Source organism: Quercus lobata, chromosome 5 (assembly GCF_001633185.2).
Source record: "Quercus lobata isolate SW786 chromosome 5, ValleyOak3.0 Primary Assembly, whole genome shotgun sequence".
In the NCBI taxonomy this organism is placed as follows: Eukaryota; Viridiplantae; Streptophyta; class Magnoliopsida; order Fagales; family Fagaceae; genus Quercus; species Quercus lobata.
Window position 1 is genome coordinate 9378679 of NC_044908.1, and position 13752 is coordinate 9392430.

The window sequence follows — 13752 nt, forward strand, 5'->3', positions numbered from 1 at the left end:
TGCGATTATTTGTGGTCGGTATAATCGGTTTGGTCGATTTGAAACATTAAAAAAAAAACTGTTTTTTTTTAATATAAAAAAATTGGACTTTCAAGCAGTGTAACACTATAAACTTTATACCAGACAGAACTATGGATGCTATTAAAACTTTAGTTATTTAAAGAAAAAGTCCAACAGTGTAATACGAAGAAAAAAAAATAACACTATAAACTTTATACTATCCAGAACTATGGATGCTATTAAAACTTTAGTTATTTAAAGAAAAAGTCCAACAGTGTAACACGAAAAAATAAATAAATAAATAACACTATAAACTTTATACTATCCAAAACTATGGATGCTATTAAAACTTTAGTTATTTAAAGAAAAAGTCCAACAGTGTAACACGAAAAAAAAAAAGCCATAAATGTTATTTAAATTTTAATTGGCAGACAACAAGACATTAATACATGCTGGATGTGAGAGTGGGACTTGAACTTGAAGTAATAGTGTAACACTATAAGCTTAGTTTGGAATCAAACATATAGAGAAAGAGATTATTAAGAACTTAAGCCTTAAGGGCGAAAGGTGAGAGGATAGGGGATTACAGATGGCTTGTTGCAGATTGGGCTGAGTGGCTGGCGACAACTACTTGATTGGTGAGGCATCTAATGATGCGACTTGAGAGGGCAGAGGCCAGCCAAGCCGAGAGGTGAGAGCAAGAGAGAGAGAGAGTGAAGGACAGCGGTCAAAGAATAAAATGAATTTATAATAGGAAAAATTCAGAAAACCTAGCATAAAACGACGTTGTTTTCCTCTCTTTTTTTCTCTCTTCTTCTTCTTCTTTTTCTTCTTCTTCTTCTTCTTCTTCCTTTTTATTTATTTTTTTTTTTTATAATAACAAGTGAAACGACAACGTTGTTTTAAAAAAAATTTAAGAAATCCTAGTGAAACGATGCCGTATTACTTCAATTGAAATTTATATCTCTGTATCGTATCGATTCGATTCATCCTCGATTTCAAACATTCTACTCCGACGTTTGCACCGCATCGACATCGGAAATCGCTTCGCCCTCCACTTGCCAGCATCGGTATTGTTAGTCGGTTGCAGCTGCGGTTCGAAATGATCGGTGCCGATCGGTTTCCTCGATGGCAGTAAGCTTTTGCACACCCCTAGTAGTTAGTCTAACTATCACTAGCCATAAAAACATGCCTCAAAACGATCATTGCCTACCTTGAAAAATTTTGTAAAAGAACGGGATGAGACAGAGCTCAGTAAGTAGCATAATTAATAGGATGGGGGAAATGCAAGTTTTATGATGATGAACAACTTACAAAGCCTGTTTTAATTTGAGAAATTTTTAACTGAATACCACAAGATCATTTTCAATAATTATATGATAAGAATGATTAAGTAATTAAACACAAAGTTTCTCAAAATAAATACTATAATCTGTGAGTACTAAGAATATAATTCCAAAGCCATAAAAATCTTACATAAGGTAATTTATCACAAATACACCACACTATTACATAGACCAGTCAAGGGATCCACCCATTCACAACTGGCATAATATTGTCCTCCCTGATGTGCAGTCTCTTGGCCCCATGGGCAGCAGCCTCACCCACACACAATTAAGTAACCTCTTCCCCCATGGGCAGCAGGGAAAAACACGTCATCCAAAATGAAAGGGCACTGACCTAATATGATTCTGTGTCACAAAGACTATGGAAACCAAATCGGATGATCACCGAGAAATCACACATGGTATAGGGTTAAAACAACATAAATCTCACAGGTTACATGTACTTTCAAATGCATAGTTTATATCCAGGTAATTTCAAAAAAACCTTAAATAATTGAACTTCCACAAAGTTTGTAAGGTTTTCAACTTCATTCTTGTCAAAAAGATTTTCTATCAATTAACCAAATAACAAGACAAGATAAGCATCTTTAAATGTTCCAATATACCATAAAATCAATGAATTCCTAATCAAAGATTAAATCAAAAGTGCTCATATTTTCCATGTCAACAATTCATGCATTTTCCCAAATGCAATACCAAAAATAGTGCACTTTCTTACATAATCATATATAGTAGGGTCACAACACAACTCTTTTTAAGAAAACATAGTTTTATAAATAATTTTCCAAAATGTGTTTGATCCAAAAAAAAAAAAACATCGTTTATGCAACATGGTTATTTTTCAAAAATCTTATTAAAAAGCTGCTTACCTTGCAACCCGCAAAAAGCCTAATTCTCCAAACTCCAAAGGAGATTAGCTAGAACCTAAACAATATCAAGCAAACCTATCTCAATAGGCATAAAGATTGAAATTGTATCTAGCTACAAATTAGGAATTGCAAAATAAGCACTTAATTTGGCAATCCTAGTATTCAACATCACAAATAATGTATTTCACTTCCAAAGTTTCTAAACAAATTAATTCACAAGGCATAGACTCCAATTTATAAAGTAAACCCATTCAATATCATCTCCAACATTATGACAAGCTTCCATAAGATTTCCACAACATCATCAAGAGACCCATGAAAGCAAAATCAAAATATCCTCCAAGACAAGAAACTTAGAACTTCAACTAACTCCAAATAAACCCAATAGCAATAGAAAAAATAGTTTTACCAACTATCACTTATTATAACTTAAAACCCCTAAATTTCCACCATAAATAAACCTTAAACAGCCACCATTAGTATAAACCATAAACCCACTCATCAAACAATTCCACCAATACAAAACCCATACATATAAACACATAAATATCACTTCCAAAGTTCATAAATCACATGGTTATAATTATCAAAATTTAGATAAAAATAACCTCAAATAAAAGCACATAAACCCATCAAAAAGATAAGAAATCTTTACCTTAGATAAGACATATGAAGGTGCTTAGAGGTTCCTAAGGGTTTTCCGGTGATCTTGCCAGAAAAATGATGGTGGAAATGGCGGTATGGAGTGGCACCAGTGAGAGAGTGTGAGGAGTGAGAAGAGTGTTTGAGAGAAAAATGAAAAAGAAGAAAAGAAAAGAAAAGTGAGGTGACCGGCCAAGTGGGAATAAGATAGTGAGAATGAGTGGTGGAGGATTAAGTGGTAGGTGGGGCACATGTGTCTCAAAATATCTGACAATGAATTTTATTTAAAAAAAAAAAAAAAAAAAGCTGGGACGTTATATTCTTCCCTTCTTATAAAAATTTCATGGAAATTTTACGTACCTTGATCCTGAAAAAGGTTTGGGTATCTTGACAATATACCATCCTCACACTCCCAAGATGCCTCTTTCACCGAATGATTCTTCCAAAGCACCTTTACCCAAGATATTGGTCTACTGCATAGCACTTGCTCTTTATGATCCAAAATCTCTACTAGATTTTCTTCATAAGACAAGTCATCTCTAATCTGAAGAGGCTCATAGCTCAATACATGTGAAAGGTTAGGAATTTATTTCCTTAACATTGACTCGTGAAAAATTATATGAATTCCTGACAGGGCCGGGGGTAGGGCAATTCTATAAGCAACTTTGCCCACTCTTTCCAAGACCTCAAAAGGCCCTACAAACCTAGGGCTTAACTTACCCTTTTTGCCAAATCTCATTACTCCTTTCATAGGTGCAACCCATAGGAAAACTTTATCTCCATCAAGTTCCAAGGCCTTTCTTTTAATGTCATAATAGTTCTTCTGTTTAAATAAACTCAAAGAATGCTCTATCATAGTTTTGCAATGCCTCTGTGTCCATTTCTAATGAGTAATACGAAGTACACAATATTTTTCATGAATTTTATCACAACTAGTAACATGTCTTGTTGTGATTAGAATTTAGAACAATATCACTTTCACTTAGGTCTACTACTACCACTAATACCATTTTTATTATTCACCACATCAATCACAAATTGTGTTAACTGTCATGGAAATGAGAAAATGTTGAGTGCCTAAATTTATTGATTTCTATTTAGAAATGTTGTAGATCCTATGACTTTCCAAACATTGAAAGCTTCCTAGAATACTTGTCAAGGATTCATATTAACATATCCCGAGCATTTTTTCTTGTTTGTGCTATAAGGGATTAGTTGTCTCTAATATCACTTCTTAAATGAAATTCAAGGACAATGGGGTCTAAGTATTCCTTTAATATTTATGCAAGAGGATTAAAATTGGTTTATTTATTTGGGATCAGAATCTTAAGGATCCGTTTGGGAGTTCATAAGGGAATGGAATAGAATGGAATGGAATGAAATGATCATAAGGGAATGGGAAGGAATGGAATAGAATGGAATATAAGTAAGGAAAAGGAATGGAAAATAATGGAATTAAGTAACCTTGATTGGATGTTTTAAAATAAAGGAATAGAAAGAAGTAAAAATGAACGGAATGTAAATAATCTTGTTTGGGAGTAACATAGAGGGAATGGAATGAAATCATTTTATGACAATATTACTATTAGACCCCCATTTTAAAATTAAGGGTTGAATATATAGAGGTATTTTGGGAGTTTTAGTAAAAAATTCATTAAATCTAATTCAATTCCCTCCCATTCTTCCTAATTTCGGGGGGAATAAAAATTTGAGGTTTTAAGGGAATAGAGAGGAATGAGTGTTCCCTCCTACCCATTCCATTCCCTCAATTAAAACTCTCAAACAAGGAAAGGGAAGAATATTCTAAAATTATTATTTTCATTTCTTTCCATTCCATTCCATTCTCTCCTTCAAATGAGGCCTTAATTTGGGAGAAGGGAATGGAATGGAAAAGAATGAAAAGAATAATTTTAGAATATTCTTTCCTTCTCTTGTTTAGGAGTTTTAATGGAGGGAATGAAAAGCTTATTCCCTTATTTGGGAGTTTAAGTGGGAGAAAATGGAATGGGTAGGAGGGAACACTCATTCCTCTCTATTCTCTTAAAACCTCAAATTTTTATTCCCCCAAAATTGGGAGGAATGGGAGGGAATGGAATTAGATTTAATGATTTTTTTACTAAAACTCCAAAAATACCTCTATATATTTAACCCCTTAATTTTAAAATGGGAGTCTAATAGTAATATTGTCATAAAATGATTTCATTCAATTCCTTCTATGTTGCTCCCAAATAAGATTATTTACATTCCATTTATTTTCATTTCTTTCTATTCCTTTATTTTAAAACATCCAATCAAGGTTACTTAATTTCATTCCATTCCATTCCTTTCCCTTACTTAAATACATTCCATTCCTTTTCTTTCCATTCCCTTATAATCATTTCATTCCATTCTATTCTCTTATGAACTCCCAAATGGAGCCTAAAAGTTACAGCCATTCATACTAAATTTTCTTTTCTTTTACTGTTAGTTTTGGTCTTAAATAAAATCTATATTCTATATAAAAATGGAAGCCTTGTAATAAATTTTGCAAAATTCTTGTTATGCTACATTATCACATCTTTTCCTTCTATTTTTCTTATTTATTGTTTTTGTTGTAATTGTCACTATGTTCAACTCTTTATCTCCTCCAATTGTTATCTTCTTAAAATTTTCATTTCAATCCTTTATGCATTCTTAAATTTTCTCCTTTAAATCTTTTAAATTCTACTCTTTTACTTTGTTCAACCTTTCATCTCCTTCAACCCTTCTTCTTCTATTTTATTTTTTTATATAAATTTTGTATAACTCCCTTTGCACCTCAATCACCTATTCCTCCAAGTTCAATCCACAACACCAAAATAAATAAATAAATAAATAAAGGGTCAATACTCTTTATATTTCTTCAATTTAGCTTCCTTTTTTTCTTTATTTATTTATTTATTATTACTATCACTTTTTTTTCCTTCCACTAATAGTCCTTTTTATTATTGTTGATTTAATTGCTGAATCAATTTTTTTTTTAAGTTAATATGTTTTCACTTATGCATTTAAGTATTTTGATGCTTCATTTTCTTTTAAGTCTCCTTTTCTTTCTTTTCAAAAAAAAAAAAAAGTCTCATTTTCTTTCACTCATGCTCTTCTTGTATATATATCCTTTTTCAAGCCCAAAATGTCAATTTGAAAAGGATAAGGTCGTTATTTTCCACGGGACCTCTTGGCGTTATTTACTTATTTTCAACTTGGCATGTGAAATTTCCGCTAAATCCAAAATTGTAAAGCAGGCAGCTGGCTTCTAGTTTCCACCAAAGCTATTATTGAAGTCCTAGATAACCCCAACAATACTAATCTAATCATTTCCTCCATTATGGATGACTGCAGGCAGCTGGCTTCCCGAGTTCCTCAGATTCGTTTTGATCATTGTTATAGAGAAGCTAATAGGAGTGCTGATATGCTAGCTAGGATGGGAGCTCAGTAATCTTCAGTTTTATTTTGTATGATAGTCCCCCTGAGGGCTTGCAATCTTTGTTAGATTTTGACTGTTCTGGTTTGTACTTAAACAGGTGCTGCCCTGAGACAGTTGTTAATTTCTAGTTTTAATGCATTTCCCTTTTTACCAAAAAAAATTGTAACGCAACTGTTATTTTCATTACACTCAATGCATGGGAGCATGCGTTGGCCAAAGTGTAATTGTCACTCTTTCTTCACAAGTTAACATGAATCAGCTAGGACTTGGATTTAAAAGTGGGTTTATTGGTTTCTCAAAAAAAAAAAAAAAAAAGTGGGTTTATTGCAATTGTTTCACCTTCGGCTTTATTGCTTAATAGTTGAGGGCTTTTTTTCTTTTTCTTTTTCTTTTTTGTTACATGCTTTTATGAGCAAAATTATTTTGTTTAAAAAATTTAAAGGACCGGGTTGTTTGTTTTTTGTAAAATAAGTTGATTCGCCTTAATTTTTTTTTTTTTTTTAACTTTACTATTGATAAATTTTTCTGTGGGGCTATTTTTTTTTGTTTAAATTTATAAATTTTTTTATGGTCTTTAAAAGGAGAGAAATGTTATATTTACAATTTTTTTAACAAATTATTAATGTAGTGAGTAGTTGTTGGTAAGTAAAAAAAAATGTGATGTAGGTAATAGATTCAGGTGTGAAGAATTTGCGATCTCAACCATTTGTAAAAATATTGTAGAAAAATTTGTAACTATAACATTACACTTATAAAAGAATTAATAAAAAAAATTTTAGAAGAAAAAGAATCAATAATATTGTAAGGAGACATAGTATAAATTTATAGTGCGAGATTGCAATTTTTTTTTTTTTTTTTTTTTTAGGGGCACTAAGTTGGTATATATATATATATATATATTACTATTTTTTATTTTAATATTGGCCCCACGTCCATGTGTCTATGGATCCGTTTAGATACAGTTTATTTTTGCTGAAACTAAAAACACTATAGCGAAATAATTTTTAAATGTGTAAATAATACTGTAGGATTCATTTTTAATGAAAAAGTTACTCAAAAATGTAATTTGTAGGATCTGTAAACAGTACACAAATACACTATTTACCATGAAAAAGTCAAATGTTGTGGCAAAAAAAAAAAAAAAAGACCAAATGTAAAATAACAAACGCATACGTAGCTTTCAGCCCAATCCAAACGGTCACTATGTGTGTGTTTGGGTTCACGTCTGCTGCATTGCGTTTCCGTTTCTGCGTTTTCTCCTTCTTTTTTTTCTTTTTTTTTCCATGCGTTTTCCCCTCACAAGCAGCTACTGTTCATGTACTGTACATGAACAGTAACCGCAATATTTGACCAGTTTTTCGTGACTAGTGCATCCGTGCACTGTTCATGGACCTACAAATTTCATTTTTATCAATTTTTTCATTAAAAATGGGTCCCACGGTACTATTCACACATTTAAAAATTATTTTACTACAATATTTTCAATTTTCAATTTCAGCAAAATAAGTTCTATCCAAACAAACACTATATATCGAAAAGCTATTAGCAAAAAAATATACAGTAAAGCCTCAGTAATCCATGCACCTCGCAAAACTAACACGAAATTCAGAGTGACTGAGAAACGTAGAGAGAAATGGAGACAAAAACAAAACAAAGCATAGAGCAATTCAAAGGACAAACAAGGCTACCAAAATTTGCAATCCCAACAAGTTATGATCTTTATCTCAAACTTGATCTCACAGCATGCACTTTTTCTGGTACAGTACAAGTCAACCTTAACATCATCGAACACACTAAGTTCCTTGTCCTAAATGTTCTCGAACTTGATGTACATCAAGTCTGGTTCACCAACTCCAATCACCAAGTAATTAACACTCTCTCTTAAACCATTGGTTTTATTGTGCTTTAACTTCTAATGGGTTTTTTTTTTTTTTTTTAAATGATGTTTTTGTTGATTTTTGCAGACATATAAGCCTTGTGATGTTGTTGTTTTGGATGGTGAAGATGAGATACTGGTGCTGGGGTTTGATGAAGTGCTTAGTGTTGGTGATGGGGTTTTGGGGATTGAGTTTTCTGGATCCCTTAACCCACACTTGAAGGGTCTCTATAAATGGTAAATCTTTTTTTATTTATTTAAATTTTCTATCTTTTAGAGTGAGTTTGTTTCTAAATTTATGGAACTTGGAAAGTGATTTGGAATAATTTGGTTAGTTTTATTCAAGCTTTTTCTTGTTTGGTTGCTAAGAAAATCAGGGAAAAGAAAGAAAGAAACTATAAATTTTGAATTTTTAGTTACTTTTGAGAATGATCAAATACATAATAATGAAACTGAACAACTATGTAAATCATTGAGATGAACAGAGATAATTTTCTCGAATTATATATGGTAATTTCATTCTGTGACGAATTTTAGTGCTCAAGTAAATTATCTTTACATTAACACTTGCTTGCATCAATTTTTCATCTTTCGTACTTTTGTATTTGATGATTCATTTCTGTGTGTGTATAGATCTTGCACACATTCTTTGATTATGATATTTAGCTCTCTCTTTTTCCCCCTTTTTAACTTGGCAGCAATAATTGGTTTTTTCATGGAAAATGAGGTTCTTGGTAAGGAAAATGTCAACATGAAAACTTTTGTTGTCAAAATGTTGTAAATAAAGTTATGAACAAAATGACTAAGGGAAAGGTTTGGAGCGTGTTCCATCATGTAGTCATTTACTATGCATTTCTTGAACGTAATCATTTTACTATGTAATGAGTTGATAAAAATTAAAGTTGCTTAAATCACTTATTTAACTCTGTGACTTCTTATTTGAAACAGAAATCCTTAAGTTTATACATAAAAAGATATGCTGGGAAAAATGCAAAGACAGAAGATTTATGGTGCGTTCTTTCAGAGGAATCTGGTCTTCAAATCAACTCAATGATGGATGATTGGACGAAGAAAAATGGATATCCAGTTATCTCTGTAAAATCCAAAGATGATATTTTGGAATTTGAACAGGTCTTGTTATTGATTAATAAGCAAACATGCATGCATTAAAAGATTCACAGCCACAAATTTCATCTTTATTACTTTGGAGATCTGATACATTTTTAGGATCTGAAGTCACAATTCTTGTCGTCTGGTTTGTGTGGTGATGGACTATGGATTGTTCCAATAACGGTATCCATTGGCTCATACATCAAATGCAAGACTTTCCTTTTGGAAAAAAAAGTCTCAAAAACTGGATATATCTGAACTGGTTCATTCTCCCCACCAAAACAAAAGCACATTTAACGAAAAGAATGAAGAGAAATGTGATGAACATTTCTGGGTCAAAGTTAATATTGAGCAGAGTGGTTTCTACAGGGTAAAATATGAAGATAAGCTTGCAGCTCGACTGAGGAAAGCCATAGAGAGTAATTGCTTGTCAGCAACAGATAAATTTGGTACATACTATGTCCAAAGATGAATTAATAACTGTATCTTATGTTGTTGTAGTGGGTATGCTGTATCTATTGGCATGATCACATGGTGTGAAGTATACTAGATTTCTCATTTTTGTGCCTGATCCATCGGGTGAGTTCCACAGCAGGGTGGAATTCCAATGAGTAGAGTTTGGCTAACTTAATACTGCATATTTGGTCTCTCTATATATTAAATCCTTTTGAATACCAAATGGACTGTTCAGGCTACATATTTCCTATCCCTATAATTAATTCCTTCCTTTTGTGGTTTCCTTTATTTCTGCCATTATAAGCTCAGTGATCACTGTCAAATAGCATATAACTCCTTGCAGTCTCAATTTTCAGGCGTTTTGGATGACACATATGCTCTTTGTGTGGCTTGCGAGCAACCACTGTCGTCATTGCTTTCCTTGATGGATGTATACAGAAAAGAGCTTGATTTTATTGTGTTATCGAAACTCATTAATGTAGGGATAACTTTTGTATCTTGATAATGTTACCATTTTCATCAAATATTTACCAGAACTTGAAGTTTTTATGTGATATATACAACAGGTATGTTATAAAGTTTTTGAGATCTCTGGTGATGCTATCCCAGATTTAGTGAATGACTTGAAACAATTTTTCATCAATCTCCTTCTGTTTTCCTCAGAGTAAGAACTATCACCATATATTTTAATATGCCAACCCTCTTGTTGCTGGATATTTATTGGAACCTCTTCTTCATGAATGTTTACTTTGAGTGGAGATGAGTTTTTATTCTGTTTGCAACTTTCTTGGTTAGGGCTGAGGAGTATGAACTATGAAACAATATTAAAGAAAAAAAAAAGTGAAAAGAAAATTCCTTTGTATCTTTCAATTGTGCATCAAATCGTTTTTCAAATATATGAAATTCTATCTCACAAAATGTATATCATCGTCTTTATGATGTTTTCTAGTCTCCTTGGCATCATGTTTCACATTACTGACATTTTTTATGTACTGGATTTTTGTTATGGAGTGAAGTAAGCTTCTTCATACATTTAAATATCATATTCTTTTTATTCTTTGTGCAGAAAATCAGGATGGGAATCAATACCTGGAGAGAGTCATTTAAATGCACTATCGAGAGGAGAAGTCTTTCTGGCCTTGGTTACTTTTGGCCATGATAAAACTAAGAAAGAAGCAGTCCAGAGGTTTCAGGCATTACTGAATGATCAAAATACTCCTCTTCTGTCAGCTGACACTAGAAAGGTAATAGTTTTACCTGTATATCTGAATCACTCTTCATTCATAGGGGTCTGTTCAAGGTTGATATACAGAATTGCTATGTGCCCTGCAGGCTGCTTACATTGCTGTATTGCTGAACACTAGCACCACGAATAGGAATGGGTTTGAGTCCTTACTGAAGCTCTATAGAGAAGCAGATACAGTGCAAGAGAAAGAACCACTTTTACGTAATAAGTAGTAACATTTGAAATAATATCCTGTCTTTGTGGATAAAAGCTACTTAGATTTAATGCCATTCCTTTGATCCTTATACAGGTTGTATTGCATCGTGTCCAGACCCAAATATAGTTCTTGAGGCTCTGAATTTTATGTTGTCTGAGGAGGTACTTGCTGTGCATATTGAATTACGGTTTCTAAAAGTCCAATCTTTCTTGTCAGTCTAATTTTTGCTTCATCTCAATATCTTTTCAGGTTCGAGATCAAGATATTCTTTATGTGCTTGCTGGACTAAGATCTGAAGGGCGTGAGGTAGCGTGGAGATGGTTGAAGGTATGCATTTCATGGTCAACATCTTCATTATGAATGTATTACTATCATATTGAAATTAAGAAAATAATTTGAAGTATGTATAGATATGGATATAGTCAGGAAAGTATTATGATTGGGTGTTAGGATGAAGGTTTCTTCTTGAATTTTACACTTTGTGGAGGGCCTGGAGGCTTATTATTTTTTTGTGATAAATGCAGGAGAATTGGGACTTGATCTTTAGCAAATATGGTGCAATTCTACTCCACCAGTTCATTACCTACATTCTCACTTTGGTAAGCAATTCAACCTAGTTGGATCGCAATGGTATATGTGATGCATCTTGAGTCTGTATTTTCATGCATGTTGTTAGCTATGATTCATTGGTTGACAAGTTCAGTAGAAAACTCTATGCAATTTGATATGTCGCAATAATTATATATTGATAAATGTAGTTTGACCTTTGAAAATAGTGCTTTATCTATAGTAGTTAGACATATCAAGCTTAAGGTACTGCTGCCTTGTTGCGTACCATCCACCTATACCTTAATTGGCATGGGTCAAATTCACTGTCAGTTTTTTGAATAAATTGTATTATAATTTTTTTAAAGGGTGATTTCAACATATCAAGAAAAATAAGATTATTTTTCTGTGAATATTCCACCACTCAAGGACATGTTCCTTACTTATGAATGACCTTGAAAAGTTTGTTTCTATTAGTATGATGAAATTCATCATAGGAAAAGTAATCACCATCAAATTACTCATATTATGTCCAAAAAGCCAGTTATCTCTTGAAATCAGTTTTGTTGTGTCTATCAATTTTTGATAGCTTGTTCCTAGTAATGACTAGTGAAACTGCTGAGTTTTAACATTAGTGCTCAATTAAATGATGAAATCGATTACTGCTAAACCAGTGTCTATTTGAATATATGCACTCATTTATATAAGATCACATATCTGATTCACTTAATATAAAGCAATCACAGTATGCCAAATTATGATATTTGGTAAATCTATCTATTTGTATTCCTAAAGACAGATTGCTCACTCCTTGAATATTATCAAACGGCAGTTTTGCAGCAATGAAAAGGCTGAGGAGATAGAAGAATTTTTTGTCAGCCGAGTGCATCCTTCTTTTACTAGGAATTTGAAGCAAAGCATCGAGGAAATCCGACTCAAAGCAAGGTGGATTGAGAACATAAGGCAGGAGCAATCTCTACTAGAACTAGTCAAACAATTGGCTCTCAAGAAATGAAAGCCTTCAATTTGATTCCAAAACTATATTGTGATTATGTTAAGACTGATGAGCTACATACACTGCATACTCCACAAATTGTGTTCTATATGTATGGTGTATTGGTGTTATTCAAGTCAACTTAATATACCATGAACAGGTTCCAACCTGGCATCATTATCCTAAGGCAAGTCAGTTGAGTCAGACCAGCAAATCAACTGGATTATATATATTCTCAAGTTCCTTTTCAATATTCCTACTAGCCACTAGGACAGCCATACCTAGTCTTAATTTATTTGGTCAGGCGGAAAGTGGTTTATTAGAGCCCTCATACAAAGTGCACGACCCCAAACGCCTTTGCTTAGTTTATTATAAGCTGAACACCTAAAACAAAAAGTTAAAATCGTCTATAAAATATCTTTACTTCTTTCATTACTTTTATAAACTATTGTCATGACCTTACTTGAACAGGAAGTGTTCTATATCAACTATCTGTCAGATGCCAACATAGGGCCATTCCATAGCCCAATCTCTCTCCCCTTGAAGTTGTCTAAATACAAAAGTAGCATTACTTCTGCATTACTACTTACCTGTCATATGCTTAGAGTCCCCATTCCCTTGACTACTCCCTCTCATATGTAGAATCTCGCACAGAAAGAAAGGTAAAATCCAAATGTAAACACGTGTTCCTGTCCATTTTTAATAAAAAAGGCCAAAGACCGCAGCTTTTGAATAAACACAAAATCTGACAACCTTAATGCCCAAAGCATACCTTATCATACATCTCTGTAAATTTCTTTAACAAATACAATTGGAATTTGGAAAACCGCATACAAAAAGAATTAACAAAAAAAAGAAAAATATCCCAAATACATTAAACTTCCTCTGTAACTATATATGTAACATGTATAATCAGATTTTATGTGTATGTCAGAACAGCTCACTTTTAACAAAACCTTCAAAACAGAAAGTCAAGACTGAGAAAAAAAATCAAAAAATGACCAAAAAAGGAAAAAAAAAACCCCACTT

General features: G+C 32.7%; 1 long non-coding RNA gene and 1 pseudogene across 2 annotated transcripts; one reads left to right on the top strand and one right to left on the bottom strand.

Annotated features, from left to right (window-relative positions):
• Positions 1-1362: 1362 nt before the first annotated feature.
• LOC115989576 lies at positions 1363-2271 on the bottom strand. Its single transcript, XR_004092003.1, has 2 exons — positions 2216-2271; positions 1363-1705 (listed from the first exon to the last, which is right to left on the bottom strand). It is a non-coding gene; the product is annotated as an uncharacterized LOC115989576 (long non-coding RNA).
• Positions 2272-7891: 5620 nt separating this feature from the next.
• LOC115989904 lies at positions 7892-13744 on the top strand (annotated as a pseudogene). The gene is made up of 12 exons (XR_004092130.1): positions 7892-8163; positions 8264-8412; positions 9078-9306; positions 9412-9734; positions 10098-10219; positions 10308-10405; positions 10808-10985; positions 11074-11188; positions 11277-11344; positions 11433-11510; positions 11708-11782; positions 12562-13744. The product of XR_004092130.1 is annotated as an aminopeptidase M1-like (transcript).
• The last annotated feature ends 8 nt before the right edge of the window (positions 13745-13752 follow it).